Source organism: Cyprinodon variegatus, unplaced genomic scaffold (genome assembly GCF_000732505.1).
Source record: "Cyprinodon variegatus isolate N-32 unplaced genomic scaffold, C_variegatus-1.0 Scaffold204, whole genome shotgun sequence".
Lineage (NCBI taxonomy): Eukaryota > Metazoa > Chordata > Actinopteri > Cyprinodontiformes > Cyprinodontidae > Cyprinodon > Cyprinodon variegatus.
Genome location: NW_015150657.1, coordinates 58,258 through 79,515, shown reverse-complemented (window position 1 = coordinate 79,515; position 21,258 = coordinate 58,258). Strand labels below are relative to the sequence as shown.

General features: G+C 36.1%; 1 protein-coding gene across 1 annotated transcript in view; it reads right to left on the bottom strand.

Moving 5' to 3' along the window:
* Positions 1-21,258, bottom strand: part of map2 (microtubule associated protein 2) — a 103,086-nt gene that overhangs the window by 74,474 nt on the left and 7,354 nt on the right. Inside the window, exon 2 of the mRNA XM_015379947.1 lies at positions 700-752. The gene's annotated coding sequence lies outside the window, so the exon portion shown is untranslated. The remainder of the gene's footprint in view (positions 1-699; positions 753-21,258) is intronic.

Here is a 21,258-nt window from a genome sequence, read left to right as displayed (position 1 = left end):
TATTTTTATTTTAAAAAAAGAAATAGAATATTTGATTTTATGATAGTCCCATCTACTACAACCAAGTTATTTACCATACAAATCCTTTTAACCCTGCTTTTAGATTTTTATGGTACCAGCTTCAACAAAAATAGATAAACTGGAACATCTCAGTAGAAATATTCATTTAAGATGCTGCTGCTTAAACCAAAGTAGGAAATTGTCTGTATCTGGTGAGTTACTTCTTAGAATAGGATCTATTCTGTCTCATTGTTTTGATATGTCAAATTAAGCTGATAGAAAATTCAAAATGAAAATCAAAACTTTCGTTTTTGTTTTGTTTTTTTGTAATGTGTGTCTGTAGAAGTAACCAATATTTAAAAATTTTCCCTAAACCAATAAGGATGCATTATTTCCAAAGTAGTTAAAATTACACACTTAATATAAAACATTTAATATTTTAAATGAAATGGTGTTTTCTTGTGCTCAAACATACATTGGCCTGTCAAGGTGACTGAAAAAGCGAAGAAAGCAAGTATGACCAGAGAGAATTGCATGTTTTCTTTTGCTGCTGGTCCTAAACTGAGACAACAACTGAGCCAATATGAAGACGGGCACACAGTGACGCAGCATCTTTACAGCAGCATCCAAGGACACATGCAGGGGGGAGAAATAGATGAAACAGAGACATAGCTGAGAGGCAGAGGTTTCAAGGCTCACCTGGAAAGCTGAAATGATGTCTGTGTCTCAATGGAGAGGATAACATCCGACACCTGAGAAAATGAACAAGGATATAGGGGGGAAATAGCAGTGAGGGAAAAAGAGAGAGAGATTAGACTTGGCTGGAAGCACTATGGGTGTGCACTGGAAGGTGGCAATAGAGTAGACAAACAAAATTAGGAGATTTCATGAAAAAGAAGTATTTATAGAGATGTGGAAAATGGTGAGGAGAGGTTTAGGTAGGAGGATAAGACCAGAAGTAGTTTACTGTACTTTTGGATCAACTGAGGAGTGAAAAGAATTCGGATTCTGACAGGAAAAAAGGTAGAAAGGCATATTTTCTCTTAAAACCAGCAACATGTTTTTTTTTTTTGTTATGAAAGGATTAGACAAACTTTTCATTTATAAGACATACACCAGAAGATGAGAGAAACACAAAACAGCTGCTTTTAGTCTAACATCCACCCACAGGTAGAATACAATGATAAATAGGATCATGGTTCATTGTGGAGGTAAGAGGAATATCATGATTAAAAATATTTTTCATTTCAATATGACTATTTTTCAGGCAAATTTTCCAGGCAAACTAACAATTTTACTACAGTACATAATACCTGGGCCACCAGCCTTTTGGGGTATAAATATTAATTACCCCAAAATTATTAATTTTCAGCATTTTGCAATTATCTATTAACTCTATATGATCTCTTCAGTTTATTTTTTTTATTATTATGTTTTTTTTATGTTTTATGTTTACAGTTTAAACTGCAGTATCAGACTTGTGAAAAAAAACAAAACATATAAGTGAGATCCATATTTATTTTTAAAAAGCCCTAAAAGCCTCGTATTGGTGATTACTATGAGTAGCTAGTGAATGGTGAAACATTTATCATCTGAATTAATCAAAAGTGAGGGAAATGGGTTTACAAATGTAACCATGTGAAACCATTACAATGTTTATAGTTAAAAGAACTCAGGCAGCCAACGAAGAGAGCAGAGAATTTACTGCAAAACACCAACACTTAAGCAAAGTCTACAGTATGTGAATTTCCTGTGGGCTACTATCAGGGCAGGGTGGTTGATACATGGCTTGGTTGCTTTCATTACAAAAGCAAGGCCAAAATTAGCTCTATCTATTACAAGAGGTTGTAAGGCATTCTGGAGCTACAGCAGTAAAATGACTATAATTTCCTGACACACTAAAATCTAGACAGCAGCCAAAGAGTCTACAAGGGAAATTGGGATGTTCTGAAGAAGAAATAATAGACTTTTCCCATCCCTATCAAACACTATAGTGGATTTTATTGATGGAAAATATGAACATTTACCACTTTCTGGCTCAACAATTCCTTCAGTTGCCTTCCTAAATAACTATCTATGATTTCATTTGAAAATAAGAGCATTTCTATAAAGAATACATAGAAGAGATAAATCGCTTTTTCTTAAGTGTCAATCATAAACTAATATATAACTGTTATGATAAAGAAAATAAATCAGAATCAACTTTAATAGCCATGTTTTCAGGTCCAGCTTCCCTGAAGGCTCATCCTGATCTTCCACAGTTGCAACTCTAAGTGGGTCTGAGTCCACCAGTTAACCAGCTGGCCTACCTCCTATCTTATCTATGACAGTTTGTCATCTGGGTTTACTGAGATGCAGGTATTTATGTTCAGGAAGACGAGGATAGGAGTGACAACACACCCTTGGGGGGGCACCAATTTAGGTGTTTCCTGGACAGGAGAGGATGCTCCCTCGACTCACTCCCTGCTGCTGTGATCAGGTGAAGGTTTGATGGCATCTACTCTATATGGGAATATATGGTTTCCAATTTTGTTTTTTTTATAACTGTGTAGCACGCATCTATATTCTGTTTCTTTACTCTTAAATCCCTGAATAAAAGCAAGCATAGAAAAATTGAATCTCAGCATAAATTTACTGCTCTCTTCTGCCAAAAGGCTCAGGGGACACCTATAAATTACATCTTAATTCAAAGGTGCTTGTGAAACCAAAACTTCTTTTCAGCGATGCTTTCAGAGCAGAATCCTCAGCAGGCTATTGGACAGTTTTCAAGTGTCATCCATGTTGCTAGGCAACACTGAAGCAAAATAGATGTTGGTGTAACTCTAAAAAACATTTGAAACTATAATGTATTACCATCATCATCATCATAAAAGAGATAAATGACAAGAAGGCAATGAAGTAATCCCTTAAGACTTCTCAAAAAACACTGAAGGCCATTAAGTTTCACACTTATATTGTGGACAACCTTCTGCCAATAGGAACAGGGAGAAAGGAAAAATAAAACACTGTCTTTAGGAGGGGGTATTTCAAAATTTTGTGTGTAATATTATCAAGAAAAATTCTTAAAAGCATTTAAAAATTATCTATAAAAAATAAGGCTACATTTGGTAGCCTTGGCTGCATTCATCTTTCCTTCAATTGCAACCAGTCATCCTATCCCTGCAGCTGTAAGGCCTTATATAGACAGGTGTGTGCCTTTCCTAATCAAGTCCAATCAGTTCAATTGAACACAGCTGGACTCCAATGAAGGAGCAGAACCATCTCAAGGAGGATCAGAAGAAATGACAGAATGTGAGTTGAATATGAGTGTCACATCAAAGGGTCTGAATATTTATGACCATTTGATATTTTAGGTGTCCTTTTTTAATAAATTTGCAAAAAATTCTACATTTTTGTTTTTTTCCCCATCAAGATGGAGTGCTGAGTGTACATTAATGAGAAATAAAATGAACCTGTTTGAATGGCTGCAATGAAACAAAGAGTGAAAAATTTAAACAGATCAAAGACTCTGACAATTGACCAAAACACATTGGGCTTGGCACCTCCAGATCATGCTCCTTCCTCAATGTGTTAAAAGCCCAGCCTGTACCTCAAAACTCAAAAAGGATGATGAAGCAATAAACAAGAAGCATTGTTGACTTCCATAAACCAAGAACCATACTAGACTCAGACTGACATTCAACAGGGATAATAAAGACTGCACATTGGATCTCATCAGCTACCCAGAAAAAGAACACTCTTTTTACCAGCTTGCCCTCAAAAAGACTTGGAGTCCAAACCCGACCAACAAGTTTAAATAAAACTTTTTCCTCATGGCCCTAAAACACTGGGCACAAGTAATACACATATGCACACAAAAACACACCTCCAGGTCCACTGAATGGACAACTTCACCATTGCACAAATATTAATGAAAACTTTAATTTAAATAACAAATCTTAACTATACATTTTACCGACACTGATGCTACCACAAAGGTGCTGCCAAACAGCATATTGTGTCATTTAAAATAACAAGAAAGGTTTTCTTCGTAATACTGAGAGGTAAGTTGTAGAAAGTATTGCAGGAACTCTGAAAATGTCAGGCTGGATATTAAAGCTGCTTTTAATCTCAAAAGATGCTTTGTCAGACTGCTTTTATCTTAGCCTTGATGACCTTAGGTATTTGTGAAAGGCTATAATCAAATAGAGGTGAATGGCATAGTAGAGATTCTTATGATATAATTTCAAGTGGTTTATTTATCACTTTCTCCCTCAAACTTTGATTATTTTAAGTTTGCATTGATCTGGGTATTGGCAAATGTGCAATAAAGGATTATTACTTAAAAAAACTATTTATCTGAAAATTTGTGTTCTATTTAAGGGAAGGGATTTTCTACTTTCATTAGACCATGATACTGCAGTAAAACTTCATGTCAATTTAGGATTTTCCATTTTTAATACAACTTAACTAGGTAGATGTGCATATCTGCAGAACTATCTGAAATCTATAAACAATGCTATTTCTTTTTCTATTTCCTTTTTTATTTATGCCACGTTAGCTTTCTCTTGATATCCACTTTATGTTTTAAAAGGGAATTAGGGTTTTAATTAGACCCAGCTTTTTTCCTGCTCAATGTTTTCATTCCGGAATGTGTGTTTTTGTTGTTTGTTTTTTTGCTCTACTGTCTATTTTCAATTTCTTGAAAAATTCTGTTAGTCTTGTGTGTACCTGTATACACTCATCTGCTTATTTGCTTTGCCACAGACCAATAATATTTCTATTCTATTTTATTGAAGTATGTAAACCTGCTTAGATGATTTCACTTTGTTTATATGTACTTTTTATAATCTCAATATGATAACAAAAAATTGTGAAATTCTCCTTTTTCACGAGTAACACACTGCAATGTATATTGTGTAAATGTGGGTGAAAAACAAACACCTCAGTATCTCATTAGAAACAATAATAGACCCCTCCTCCATGAAAACAGCTGCTTTAACACTATAGTAGAGCATTTTCTCTACCAGTTAATTTATTGTTTATTGTGTATAAGACGATGCAAGTTAAAAGTAATAAAGAATGATAGTTAAAGAAAGAAAATGTTATCCATATAAAACATGTCAAATTTAAAGCCCTGTGGGCCAAAGCTGGTCCCTCACTACAATTTATCAGGCCTCACCAGCTAAATAAAGTATATGTCATTAAAATTGAGGTATGTTCTTTTTTAAGTGTACAAAAGGGCTAAAACTACTTAATAAATCAGAGCAGAGTGAATATTACAGAGCATTGTGCTCTTGTAAATGAAATGATCAAATCAAATGTTTCAGTTTTACAGGAACCGGCCCTTTTATCGATTTGATTATGTAAAGGTGGAGCAGCGTGAAAATGAATTTCAAACCCCTGATCTAAACTTAGATTTTTTTCCCCCCTTTCCTTTGTTTGTTTCTTCTTACCCTGCTGTCTCCACTTCATTCAGTTCTTTTTGCTACTCTTCTTTTGAAAATTCCTCTCAATACTCTGAGACTATATTTAGTGTCAAATAAAATGCCCAGCCTCTCTTTGTTAGGTACTGTACAGTTCTAGATGGCAACCCTCTTTTCAATGAAGCAAACGTGTTTTAAGATTCTCTGTGAGTTTTGTGGGCTGCTCTATAAACACCACCAGTCAATTACTGTATGTACAGAGAAAGCTAATACACACATTGCATAAATACTTGAAATATTTATCCTACCACTCACTGTTGTTTGAGCTTTGGTGAATTCAACTTTTGTTGCAACCAATGGGTGTCCAATAGGAAGGGATTTGTATTTTGATACAGAAAATACTGCAAAGTTTATATTTCTCGAAGAGTGAAATGTACCAACTGCATAAATGATTTTGCAAAACATTTGATGGCATATTTGGAGTTTAGGTGATTTACATCCATAACTTAAGTCATACAAGAAGCTCAAGGTCCGAAACTTTAAGACCATTCATAGACATTTTCAGGTAGATTCAGATAAAGTTGATATCAACGCTTATATAGAATCACACATGTTTAATACAGAGTTTAAAAAATATTGGTTATTAAAAAGTTTTACAAAAATAAATTAATAAGTTTATTTTAGCCTTATCTAAATTACATCCTATCAACAATTAAACAAATAAATAAATAACCAAAATATCAGTGGTAAAATATTTTATGAATTGTACATATTGGCATGAAATCAATGTTCTACCAACACTAAACCAAAGACAAAATGATATATGAGCAACAAAAAAGAGGCCTCAGTCATTTAGGCTAGTAAGGCTGTCCTTATCCTGCAATTTTCTTGTCTATGGTACTGAAGAAAGGTTGACCTTTACAGCATTACAACACTTTCATTTGGTCCTGTGGTGCTCTTGGAATTTCTTTCACATATAAACATGTGGGATACAGTCCTGAACACAATGGTAAGAAACGCTGATAATAATGAGTGAAACCCTTGAAGCAGCCAAGGGTTAAATCTTATGGTCACCGAGTTTCTATAACCATTAACTATATACCAACTGCTTATAAAAAGAAGCACAGCGAAGCCCTCTACTGTTTTACCATTACCATGATAATGTAATGGTTTGAGAGCTTTTTGCACAAACACAATGGGTATGAAATAAACAATAAATATGTTGAACAGCACCTTATACCAACTCCTTTAGGGTGGGGATGGGTGATGGGGCAACAGTGGTGTTGGATACAGAATGTTGTCTGGCAACAGGAGGGTCACTGGTTCGAACTATGGCTCTGTTGTGTCCCCGGGCAACAAACTTCTTCCACCATTGTCCGCTAATGGTGGTCAGATGGTTCATGGTACATTAAACCAAAGCAAGTTTAAGTAAAAAAGCTACAACATACAAAATACATACTGTAGGTGTGTGTCCCTCTGGTACATGTTGTTTAAGACAGGCTTTGCTTTACTGAGTGAAGCTATTCACAAAGGGTGGAAATTTTATTTAAGGGTAAATGTTACTGAATTACTGCAACTAGTTACTACCTACCTCTGCTAGTGAATGAATATAGACTATGAGGTTGTGAATTAATTAACGTTTTGAGTATGCCATTGAGTCTGGAGGTTCACCGGTAATATTTCCAAAATACTGAAGAGTAACTCATCCTTGATGTACCGTAAGCAAAGGGGTTAAATGTGTTTTTGCTTTTAGAAAAGTTGTATGAAAAGCAAAATACAGCCCATCAACACTGTGGTAATTGCAGTAAGACAGAGAAAGATTGGTTAGGGGATGGTAATTACTCCTTAATGGCCTTTAATCTTTAATTGGCTGAATTAAATCCAACTGAGCTGCTGAATACCTTTATACCGAAGGAAAAGGTTTCAGCAATGCTTCTTCTCAGAATTAGTAGATTTCTAAACCTACTAAATCTAAATGCAGTGCCTCCTATCATCTTCACATTGTTGTATGATACATTTAAGGTTAAGGCAAAAACATTTACCAAAAAAAACATCTGGCTTGTCCATTTTCAGCTTAGAGTTACATTTATTATGCCAATATAGCTTTTTTTCCTATTTGTACGGTCATGGATGCAGATAGTGTAGCAACCTGTCAGGACAGAAATAAAATCATACACCATATCTAATATATACACAGCTTATATAAAACAATACAATACTGTACCTTTGGGGGGGGGTTATGGGTTTGTGTTGAATACTGTGTATATGTACATGTGTTTGTGAGGTGCTGCTCAGGGGAGTGTGGAAGGTTGCTGTGGGTGGTAATGAGCGGTCTCTCCGTTTCCACAGCAACACTCTAACTCCGACAGTCTCCATGGCAACAGATAACAGCATTAGCTGATTCAGCCTAAGTGAAGGTTCTTGACAGAGGGAGGGCATTGGATTTTTTTCCCCTTTTCTTTTTTTGAGAATTGCTGTTAATGGTAAACAGTGATGGAAAAGTGGGGCCTCCTAGGAGGCACAGAAAATAATCAAAACATTTAAAGCAAGACGACTAAACGTTCAGCAATATAATATTTCATTGCTGACATCTCCCAGAACTTAACATTGTCTGATTTAACAAGTTACTAGTTATTAAATGATTTTTTTCTTTCTGTGTAGTATTTCAAAAGAACCCTTTTAATTGTGTGTACATGTGCATCAGCTACTTGAAATTTAGTTTCTCAGAGAGTTAAAATATCACTAAAAACAAATACGTACGTATCAACACCTACAACACCAAGATAAAAAAAAATAATAATAATAAAAACTATGAGTTCCTGCAACATTTAATTTCCCTTTGGGATTAATAAAGTATTTTATTTTTTTATGGAAATTGAATAGAATCATATAACCTTGTTATATCCTACAAACTATGAGGAAGACTGCTGATTTTACAGTTTCCAGTGTTAAATCTCAATTTTTTGGTAATTATTTTTCTGAACAAACCAACATCATCAAATAACAGAAATAAAAAGTTGAATTATTTTACTGTTTAGGGGTAAACCCCAAATGCTTTCCATGTAAAAAAAAAAGAGTTGCAATCTTAATACCATGTGAAAAAAGTTTCAAACCAGGTGCAAATTGCTATTGCATATATAAAGTGAATAGTACACTACACTCAAACATTTTTTAGTTTGGGCCTTCATTACTTAGCAGATCATTTATTTATGACTAAACGTTGCAAAATTATAGTTAGAATATCAAAGCTAGAAATGAAAATGGAAAAATTACAAATTACAAAGGCAGACATTGATTTTCAACAATGGATCAAGTGACTGATTATGAAATTTTAACCCATGAAACAGGCCAGGACAAAAATGATGCTACAAAATAATGTGACCAAATAGATATATGAAATCTACAGTCCACTAATTAACATCACAGGTGTCNACAAAATAATGTGACCAAATAGATATATGAAATCTACAGTCCACTAATTAACATCACAGGTGTCAACAATAAGTTAGTGGGGCTAAATATATATAGGGCTACATGTACTGTAGTAACTCTGCTGCTTGGTGACATGGTGCATACCACACTCAACATGGACCAGAGGCAATTAAGGGTATACGAAAGCAAATCCTAGACAATAATGTTAAAGGTAAAGGCGATAAGACCATCTTCAAGCAGCTTAAAGTTCCTGGGACCACTTTTTCTCAAATTATTCAGAAAAGTAGGATCTATTGGACTGTAGCTAACCCCCCTGGACGTGGCTGCCAGAGGAAAAACAACATTTGATGACAAATCACAGAGACGTGCAATACGAAATGGTAACAAAGAGCCAATAATAACTTCTAAAGAGATTAATAGGGAACTTTAAGTTTCAGGAATTTCAATGTCAGATTGCAGTAATCTGTCATTGCTTCAGCCAAAGTGGATTCAATGGGAGACAACTAAGGGGGACCACATTGTTGAAAACAAAGGATAAAAACCCGACTGAAATGGGCTAAATTATATGTTGACAAGCCGCAAAGTTTCTGGCAGAATGTCTTATGGCCAGGTATGTGTTTACAGATTGAAAAATGTAGCTTATCAAGAAAAGCACACTATCTCTACTGTGAAACACTTAGGAGTCCCTTGTAATGTTATGGGGCTGCTTTGCCTGATTTGACATGGGCTGTCTTGAATCTCTCCAGAGGACAATGAAATCCCATGACTACCAAGGGATTGTAGAGAGAAAAGTGCTGCCCAGTGTCAAAAAGTTTGTTCTGAATCGCAGGTCAAGGGTCTTGGTACAGAACAATGCCCCAAAGCATGACTAAAAAACACCTAGACTGGCTAAGGGGGAAAACAATGAACTATCATGAAGTGGCCTTCTATAAGCCCTATAAATCGTATTGAACATCTACATGTCATCTGGAATAGGCTCCCTTCCAACCAGAGACAACTGGAGCAGTTGTCTCATGAGGAGTGAGATAGAATACCTGTTCAGAGATGCAGAAGGCTCATTGATTGTTACAGAAATCATTTGATTGCAGTGATCACTTCAAAAGTTTGTGCCACCAAGTATTAGGTTAAGGGTACCATCATTCTGTCCAGACTTGTTCCATGAGTTTATCTTTTTTGCTGAAGCATGGTTAAAAAGCAATGTCTGACTTCCATTGGTTAATTTTTATAGCTGATTTATTTATTTTTACTTTTGACAATTTAAGTGATTTCAGTGATTGTTGTAAATTTTCCTTTCATTAAATGAGAGGTGCGAACAATTTTGTCCACGTTTATATTTGGCACATTTGAAAGTCAGCTGCAAACCCNAAAAGAGACATGCGAACAATTTTGTCCACGTTTATATTTGGCACATTTGAAAGTCAGCTGCAAACCCTCCTACAAAAACTTCTGTGGGCATCATGGATACTAAGATGGCTTGACTTTATTGACACAAGATAAACTGGAAGTCTAAGGACATATGAACATATTTACAGTGCTAGAAATAACTAAAGTAGAATAAGAATAGTGAGGAAATGACAACTATGCAGGGACAGATTAATGAGATTTCAATTTGAGGAAAGGGTAATACATTGAGTTGATAACAGTCATAACAATACTGTCCACAATCTTAATGACCTTTAAAATCTATTAACTATCTCTGGTTTGGGCATCTACTGCAGCAAGACTCAGTTTAACTAGCTGAACTTCCATGGAAAGCATGGATTCGTAATACCTGGAGAATACTATATTTAATAAAAGTTACATTCAAAACAATTTGCTATGTGTGTACTGACCTATTAGAGTGATACAATAATTTTGAGGTATCCAAGAAAACAAATAATTTTCTATAGACTATGTATATGCAGTGTTTCAATGTACAGGGGTTCTTTGCAGAGATAGGACATGTCTACTGGAAGATCAGTATTTGAACATGGTGTGTGTTGGAACAGTGGGTGGTAAGACTCATTGGCTTTCGACTGGAAGAAGCAGCAAGGCGTACAGTGTACAATGTTAGTAACTAATCTAAACCTCATGGTGTTAGTCTCATTATAGAATTAATGGGAACAAGTCAGAGTGGGCTGGGAGTTGACAAGTCTGGTGTCAAACATTGGCATTTGGTCCAAATACTAAGAGGAATTGTGTGGAACAGTCTGGCATCAGAGCTTAGGATGGTTTTGTTGCAAAGAGCCAAAGAAAATATATCTTCCTAAATTAATTGTATTTTTTTAGGATTAACTAAATGGAGATTATTTCAAATAAACATGGAAATGCCCTTTTCCTTCTCCCTGTTTTTCTAGGATTAAACTTGCTAATCCATTTGCATGTGTCTCAGTGCATTACCCTTGCAGGTATTGCACTAATCCCATCCATTCTTCCCCACAAATTTCAGTCACACTTAATCACACTGAGCCAACCTATATTAGCTGGTAATCGAAGAACTATCTCTTTAATTTTCCTTGGTCATATTCGGCATTTCACTACCTTTTATGTTAAAAACAAATCTCTCTAGAATTCCATAAAATATTTATTTGAAACAATTGTAGAGATAAAATGACAGAGGAACTGAAACTGTAGTGGGATATAATGCTAAAAATATTATTACAGCAAGGGAGATGTTTAATAACGTAAAATTATTGAATCTGTTGATTTTTTTGTTTATAATTTCTCATTTAAATGTATAAAATAATTAGTTAATAAAATAATAGTTAGTTAAAGGTATAGAGGATGATCTTTCATTTCTGGGTGGATCATTTAAATAAATGGTCCTCCTAATTGTCTGTCATTCTGGTGATATGTTTACGCAAGGCCATCCTACTGTACATGCTCGTCACCAGTTACTAATCCTTTTTTGCGCATGCACACTTTCAGGCATACAATGTGTGGTGATCTACGGTTTCAGACAGTCATTGAAGCTCACCTTTTTCACCGCGGTTCTTTGAAAATGGCCGAGGGTTGTGTCTATGAAGTGTATGAGAAGAAGAGAAAGGCCTCAGAAGAGGCAGATATATCCCAGGAATCTTTGCACGTGGAATCTCCTCGCAAAGCATTGTGGGATTTGCTGTCGCTACCCAACAGCGGCGACTAATAACAACGGTAGCGCAGGCACTGCCCAGTGGAGGAGGAGTTACATCACCAACAGGGAGCAAAAAGTAGTGATCATCTGTCTGAACATTAAGTAGACAGAATTCTCTATAAAGTCCAATATATAGTCCCTGCTCTACATAGCGACTGAAGGATTTAGGGGTTAAGACGGACGTTCAGACACAGTGAGCTTGTATGAGCTATAAGAACAGCAACTCTTAAATAGAGCGTGTACAAGGAGAAACGGGCTCATGCATGCTCTTGCACGTGTTTAAGTGTTCCCTATCGGGAACGGGTACAGGGTTTTGCATGTGCAATTTTATTTTTAAGTGGAGAGGGCGAGTCTTCTAAAAAATTCATGAAAATCTATGACAAATGATTCTGTTTTTCCCAGGCTACAATTATTACCTTACACAGAGGCCCATTTCACTTAAACTACTGGCTACAAGGCTAGATTAAAACTAAATTAAAAAGAATAGCATAGCTTTATTGAGACTCACTAGAATGACACTTGTGACCAAGCAGGGTTCTGTCTTAATTTAGTATATATTTATATACTCTCAAATAAAGTTACCATTACATTGAAAATCAGGCTGATATGCTCATTTTTTGTGAGTGTAATGATGCTTTGACTGACATTTGGGCTCCCTCCCCAGCGCATTTCATCACAGACACTGGTTACCCTGAAACTTTTAGAATTACAATGAAACTATGTTGTTTTCGACAGCCATCTTAGAATTAGTTTTAGGATGAAACCTATTATTAGTTTTAGTAACATTTTAGTCATAACGATATGTGATAGTTTTAGTCAACTACAACTTAGAAAGGTTTTAGTCCTGTTTTAGTCAGTTTTATGTTGCAAAATAACTTAATCTTTACAATTTCAAATAACAACAAGATTCACCAGAGTGACAGCTCTTGCCTAGATGCTACAATTGTTGAAGATACAATGCTGCTATGCAATTTCTTATTGCTGTTGGGCAGAAAAATTATTTCTAGAATTCAAATAAACTTTTATATGAATGAATACCCTTGTTTATACAAAAGTGTCTTACAAAAATTGTGAAAATAGCAGATCTTGTTCAACACATGATGTTGGTTACTATGGCAGACAGCTAAGCTAACAAAATGCACAATAAAGGAATGGTTTTAGACATACAGTACAAGGTTTTCATCCAAAAGCAAACACTTCCTGATCTACTATAAATTATGCATTACACACAGATCAATGAAATTTTCATTACTTTCATTTTACTTCATTAAAAAAGCAAATAACAAAAATATTCTTTAAATTCATTGGGGCCTGATATAAAAAAAATTACACAGAGAACCTACATAATTGCCTTATAATACCAGGACCATCAAGACCTAAACTTCAAGAAAATAAAATGTTGAAATATTCAAATAATATAGAGTATATACAAACGAGAAATATGAGAGAGAAATATTCAAAGAACCATGTACCTTTTTAGTGGGTCTTTATCCAAAGATAAACAGTAAGTAATGAAATATTTGATGGATGTAATTTAGGGATTCCTTTCGGTAGAAATTAAAGAAGGTTTTGCATTGTCTCTTAAAATAAAATCTTGATATTTAGAAAAAAAGAGAGCCACAGAGCCATAGCCATAGATGAGCCATACTTCTGAGAGCAAACCATCAGTATGGAGTGTGAAGCACAGAGTCTGAGCTAAGCACCTGCAAAGATGCATTTCTGCACAAGCACAGCTGGAAGAGCAGAGTTTGTCAGAATTGAGTACGTAGTACCAGACGATTCCAGCTTCACCCCTGCCACTGCTGCCATGGTCCATCTGTTTCCATGCAGAATGTGCATTGCAGCACGTCAGGAGGGGAAAGTTACCGAACAGGACGCTGAGGCACAGCTAAAACTACTTAGCTTGTCTAACATATGACAGCACAATGATGCATTTTAAACATCTGACAGACCACCCTCTAACATTTTTATTCAACTAAACAAACACCCAAGAGCTGGCATGTTTTCGTCATCAAAGATCCATGTTTAATTTGTTAGTTCTCGAAAACATTTTTTAAAAAAGGGCATCAACTAAATAATTTCGTCATCGTTGACAAGAACAAAACATTGCAATGGAATCATATTGATATCTTGAGTCTAATGAGTGTAACTGTCACAATGTCAGGTGAATGTTCACCTCATCATTTGCAGGCATGAGGAAAGCTTTGTGAAAACATAAACCCTGCGCTACTGAAACGGTCAGTGACACACGAACACTTTACGCTCATTAAAAATCCTTGAGAGGATCCCAAGTAGCCCTTCTAGCCAGATTGACTTGTACCTTATAGGCCATCACACATTCAGTCTTGAATAGCACACCCTGATTTCATAGGTAGGACCAGGGTGGGATTTACATATTCAGTGAAAAGATGTTAGAACCAATCAGATAACTATTAATGTGAACATGTTAAAAAAAAAAATCCTACTAGAGCCTGTTGAACTTTTAAAGATTGGACATAATAAAGTGCATCTTTAAAACATCACTCAATTTTTGGCTGCAATCTTGGCTGTTGTTACAGAAAAAGGCTGATCTGTTACAAGTATTTCTGGCGTAAGCGTAAACTTCTGCCTCCCACACTCTGATTGGTTCAATCTGTTTGAGAATAAGCCTTTCCAGACTAACTTCCGCCCCATGTAAATAAGTCTGGCTGATTAAGCAATGATTAAGCAGTCTGAGAGCCTTTCAGAATGACAAAAATAAAAAAGGATGAATATTTTGTAAAGCATCTTATGCCCGCTGTTAAGAATAGCAGAAGGTTTTCAATGCTACAGTTTTTCTTTATTTCAAAATATAGTTAGAAGCCATGACATCAAAAACTATTTAGAATATTAGAATAATTCTGATGGCTTGAAGAGTTCAGTTTAGAAAACTGGAGTCTGGAGTCTCTGAAAAACTCAGAAGGATTTTCAACCAGCACCAAATATCAATCCCTGTGTAATTCAAACCCTGCAACACCCTGAAAAACAAACTGGTTCACCCGAAAGTTAAGACAACCAGAAACAAGGCCGACAACCCGGCTTACGCCGTTAAGTGTAGTGAAGAATGCACAGACCCGTGCATTGGAGAGACCAAGCAACCGCTACACAGGTGCATGGCTCGACACAGGAAGGCCAGCCCCTTAGGAACGGAGTCAGCTGTTCAGCTACACCTGAAGCCCAAAGGACACTCTTTTGAGGACAGCAATGTCCATTGCTGCGTTCGAAATTATGGGATGCATCCACCGAAGGCCAGATTCGAAGGCCGATTACGTCGTAGCGCAGCGCTAAGGTCTGATTCCAAGACTCCTCGTTATGCGTCCTACAAATGCGTCCTTCTTTTTGCCCGAATTGAAGGATGGGTCCGATGTATCCTATCTATCCTTGGTTATCCCAGGATTCATTTCAAGACCAAACAAGCCGGCTGCTCCGTTATCAGAGGAAAAAGGTACTTGGTGCCAAACAGTGGTGAATATTGTAAGTTCAGTTTAATATAAAACAAGTATGTGAATAGTTCCGTCTGAAACTAATGGAAATATTTGTTTTAATCGTTATTGAGTCAGATATGTAGTGGATAATGTTTGATTTATCTAAAGGTTTCTATCTGTTACTGTGTAAATAGGTTTGGTTGTTTTTTAAGGACAGATTCATTACCATGGCAGCGCTCCAAGGCAGCGGCCAAAAGCAGCTCCTCTCGACAATTTCACGAAATATGCCGCTTAAAATGATACAAACTAGACATCAAACCTGCATCTATGATCGCCAACAACTGCTGGAGCTACGATCACAAAGTGTTCTAAATACTGACATTTTTTACTGTTTAAAAAACTGCAGAGTGCTATGGACTGATGTCAACAAAACAACAATGGAAAATAACTGACGGAGGAAGAGATGCGTGAGACGAAGAAAGCGGGCTGCAGAGCTAAAGAGAGATCCCCACAGACAACCGCTTCCATCAATCCATCGGTGCAATTGGCTTGGGGGGGCTGATTCTGTACTGCGCTGATAGAAACAAGAGCTCTGCGACTGTTCCCAGGCAATCTTCGGTCTCTAGAGGGGAAGCACAGCCCTCTGCAGGTGAAAATGAGGAGAACACTCTAGATGCTTCCCTGCCAAATGCTGAAAGCCCCCTCTGGCTTCCACACCTTCTCCAGCATCGTCTGTCGCTGCTAAACCTGCCGATGGCACCACTGCCGCTTCAACCACGTCAGCCTCTTCAACCCAGGGGGCTACCACCCTCACAGCATTGTCATCATCGAATTCTTCCTCCCCTGAGTCAGGAGAAGTGAGTGCTTCAGGAGCTGGAGGCAGTAGTAGCAGCTCAACAAAAACTGCTGCTTACCTTACCAAGGCTGCACTTTAAAGAAAATGAAACTGTCTAGAGAGGTGTTCTAAACGAAATTTCTTTTTGCTTACACTTGTGCATACAAAATGACAAAATAAATCTAAGTTTAAGTCTAGTATATCTGCAGTGTGGGGACTATAATCTAATCTGTTATGATTTTTATTTTTTAATTGCTTTTGAAATTTTCATATAAATAGACCTAAATCCTACAATATACTCTGTGTGGTAAGAGGGGAGGGAAACACACAAGAGGAGCCCAAGGACACTGGATTATGTAAAACACAGGCTCTAAACTCCAGTCTTCCCAGGCCAGTGTCCTGCAACCTTTAGATGTATCACTGCATCAACACATCTAATAATTAGGTCAGTAGCAGCACCTGGTAGAACTTGTGTGAGAGGAGGTAATTCAGTCATTATATTCAGGTGTACAGCAGGACATGACTTGATGTTTTGACAGCTGATCTATAGTAGCTTATCTGTACAAAGAGCAGCAGTTAACCTGTTTGCATCTAGCAAATGGAAGATGCCTAAATTAATGCCAATAGAATAAACGATAATTCAGCCAACCATAACATTTTCTCCCCACTTAAAAAAAAAAGATTGTTTTCATATCTTTACTTTAGAAGGCAATAAATAGTATAAGCTCTCGTGGACAATCCAGTCCACAAGAGCTACTATCTACTATTATTTTTGGATACATCTTCACTCCACCACACCTGAATCTAACAGCACTATTTCTTTGTCATTCAGCTAATCAGGGGTGTAGTAATGAGCCATGCATTTGATTCAGGTGTGTTGAAGAGGGGAAGCATCTTAAAGGTGCAGGGTGGTAGCTCTTGAGGGCTAAACCAAACACCCCTGCTATACAGTATACTGTTCACAAAGACACTTTACAAACTTGGGTATAGCTTCTATGAATGACAAATCATTTCTGATAATTCATATGTCTCAAGACATAAAAAAAATGTAAATAGAATAGAGAAATAGCAAATTTTAATTTATATATCAATTAAACTTTAGAAATGGTTTCTAAAACATTCTAGAACTTGGAATATAGATGGGTGTAGAAACACAGGAAGGAGATGAAGTAAACCAATTAAAAAACACATTTAAAGGGCCTTAGTTTATATGCTCAGAAGATTGGAAATATGCACAGAGAAACACTGAATGAAATGTTCAATTGTGTGATCATAATGTGTGTGGAAAAACACACCAGTGACCTTCTCCTGTTGTCTTTATGGTCCTCTTGCTGGCTGATTGTTTACTGATAGAAAATTTACCATCAACGTTAATTTAGTTTAAGTGGGGAACAACATCTGCTTTATTTCACACTGTGAATTTATTAAGTAAACAGCAGTTATGTTTATATAGAAGGGGAGAGATTTCTTCTGATTTCTTCCACATGAAAAAAGAATAAACCATCCGATCAGATAATTGTATTTTCAAAGATTGATTGTAGCAACCTTGAACGTCCTTTGAGAATTAAGTTTGCAGTCTTACAGCTAAGTCATCACCTCAACCATTTTTTTTTTATTATATTCATCCTCTTTTAAATCATGGTCATCCTTTACCCAATTGTGAGAATATATGGCTGTTCATCAAGAACAGAAAATCATCTTTAAGCTCAGTTAATACTCAACCAACCTTTATTTGGGATTTGGAGTTATTTATTTGGATGGGGTAATGTCACATAAATGAACAACCTATAAAGGAGCCAGAAGCATCCTCAATGCTATATATAATCTGTTTTCCCTTGATAAAACCTAATTTGTCTAGCTAAAAACAAGGTTTTTTAAAGGTTGCTTTAATTCCAGGTTAAAATTACTAAACTACACAAATATGTTACATTTATAAAAAAAAAAAAAGAGGAACAGGTTTGATAGATTAAAAGGTTCAGTTTCTAATTGTTCCTTCCATATTTTTGTCAAAATGACTAAAGCAACTAAAGGAATTACAGACTGGTAAACAATACATATATTTTTTTCCTTTTTAAATGCACTCTGAGACGACAGCATCTTTTATCGCCAAAGCAAAATAATTTTTTTATTCCAACTGTACTTTTGAACTCAGTGGTTAAGCCAAACTTAAGCTTATGCTTTTGTAAATCCATAAATATCTCATAAAAATCCCTCAAAACAATGTAACCGAATTGAATACAATCTTTTTGCTAAGAAGGCTGGTGTTAAAATAGGAACTTGAGTTGGCTATTCACGCTGTTAATACTTCTCGACTTGACAGTGGTAATCAGTGTTGTAAATGAACACGTTCAATATACGCCATTCACTTAATGCGTTTATATTTTTTGAGAACGGTGAGCAGAAAGACACAGTTTTGAAATAATGAACATCAACAAGAGCGACGTTCACTCTGAGAATAACAAGCAACAGGCACAGCTCATATTCCTGTTCAATTGATAATGACACTTCATTGGGTAACGTCAGGTTTTATGGAAGTTATTATGGCAAACAGCATGTGCCTTAATTTACAAAATGAACTTGAACTAGTTGATTTATAGGTTTGAGAACTTAGTTCATCATTCCATCCATCCATCCATCCCACTTAGTCCTTGTCAAGGTTCGTGGTGGGGCTGGTGCCTATCTCTGTCTATTCTATGGGTGAGAGGCTGGGTACCAGTCTGCCGCAGGGCAACACAGAGAAACACAGAGACACACAATCATGAACACACACTTACGGAAAATTTAAAGAAGCCAGTTAACCAAACACTCCTGCTTTTGGACCGTGGGAGAAAGTGGGAGTACCCAGAGAAAACCCATGTATGCAAGGGGAGAACCTGAAAACTCCATGTATAAAGACCCTGGGGCAGGAATGCAACCCAGAACCTTCTTGCTGCAAGGCAACAGTTCTACCCACTTCTCCACCAAGCAGCCTGAGCTTAGTGCATTTTTTGAAAAAGTGAACTACAGTATGAACGTGAGCTAGTTCATGTTCATCTCTGTGAACTGAGCTTTGTTAAAGCCACACACTCCAAATCTCAGGTATTTAAAAATCTCCTTGCAGTCTAAATGACTTGTTGTAAAACAAGTTTTTTGCAGGTTGACCGTGGAATAAGTGGCCTTTTTCACTTAATATTGCAAACAGTTGAAACTGTTATCCAAATATATGTTTCTGTAACATATTTTAAATTTTAAATTGTTGTGTTTGCATACAACCATAAGTATCTTTTAATTTTTCTATGCAAAACTATTTAAATGGGATTTTCAAAATATAGTGCTGTAAGTTTGAAAAATATTAGCTTTTAAATTTAAGAAATAAGATTTATTTTGCACATTGAAATGGCCATAATTAAGAGAGATTAAAGAAAAATAAAAGCTAATTACACTTCTGCTTCATGAAAACAATGTAACCGATAAATAATTTTAACAGTATTTCACACCAGAATTATTTGATTATTTTAATACTAATAATAATTGACAAGACTTGAGCAACAGTAAACGGATTAAAAACATCACCCTATCTAAAATAAAAACATAAAATATTAGGTACTTTATTTGCCTGTCAGGCTATGTGCATGTGCTTGCATCTGAATGTAAATGTGCTCATTCTTTTCTTTTAAGTGTGCATCGGCTTCACGTGCAGGGTTTCCATGAGTGTTAGTTACGCAACTCAAAAAAAGGGTTGACTTGCCTCCCCAAAGACAACAGCTGAGAAGATAAAACACACCACTTCAATATATTTTGAAATTTATTCATGTTCTCTTCTCATGTATAACTTGCAAGCTTTCCTGAGTGGAATTCCCACAGATCTGTGGAGAAGCTCAAAACTCCAGATCAAACACCCCACAAAGTGTCTGGTGACTGTTTTGGTCATAAACCGTGAAAGCTGGGAAAACCAGCAACAGATAAAAAATAAAAATACTGAGAGTAGATGCAGCTGCAGGGCATACAGTATGAAGCGAATGAAGTAGTTTGCATTGAACATACTCTTTCTATGATGAACAACCAAATAATTTTACTTCATAGATTACATAAGGATTATTTTATTATAAGCGCAAGTGATTTAAGATTTTCATGAGAACATTTTAATGTAAATATTAAAGTATTCTAGTAGAACATCCATGATAGACAGCTTTAAATTAATAACTTTTTAGTTTTTCCTTTTCCTAGTTAAAACTTTCAGGTTTTTTTTATCTAATACTCCTAATTTTTTACTATTATATCATTAAAGTGTAACTCTTTTAACACATTTGTTATTGAATTTAACTGGATTTCTGGCTCTAACTGACTGAAAAATTCTTTGACATATCCTTGTTTTTTTCTTTTTTTGCACCCATGAAAAAGGTGGCATTAGTCAAGACGTGTCAATACAAATGGACAACAAACCTGTACTGTAAGGGTCATTTAAGTGCTCTATGCTTTGTTTACTCTGGTAAGAGAAAAAAAAAGGAAAATCTTAATGCAATGACTTCATTTAGCAGGTTTTGTGTCTGGTCTCTGTTGCAGACCTTAGGGGGCGTCACCATCAACCTAAGCGCTCCATCAAGAAAAGCCATTAAGAGAAGCAGTCATATTAAAGCTGTTCACTAAACTGATGTGAAATGCAATTAGGCTGACAGAGCCTGTAGCCCAGGCAGTTTATGTAAGCCTGTTAATATTCAGCTGGAGCAGCATGTCCATGTGCTTTTTTTCTCCGAAGAACAGATAAGATAAATTAGATAATAAATTATCCAAACTGGGTCCCATAAAGAGCATATATCTAGTGTTTGGAAAGGAAAGAATTAACACTGCTCAAGTTCTCTTTCATCTTATAATACACCCCCTTTCCAACTATCTGGATATGTTTGGTTTTCGTAATTGTGCTCCTTTACATGTTCAAGAGACACTGTGAAAAGGCCCATCTTTACTGAGAAATGAAATGGAATCTGATATGGGTGGGGAGTTTTCAACACTGAGGACAAAAAAGATGAAGGAGAACCATCATGGAGGGACAAG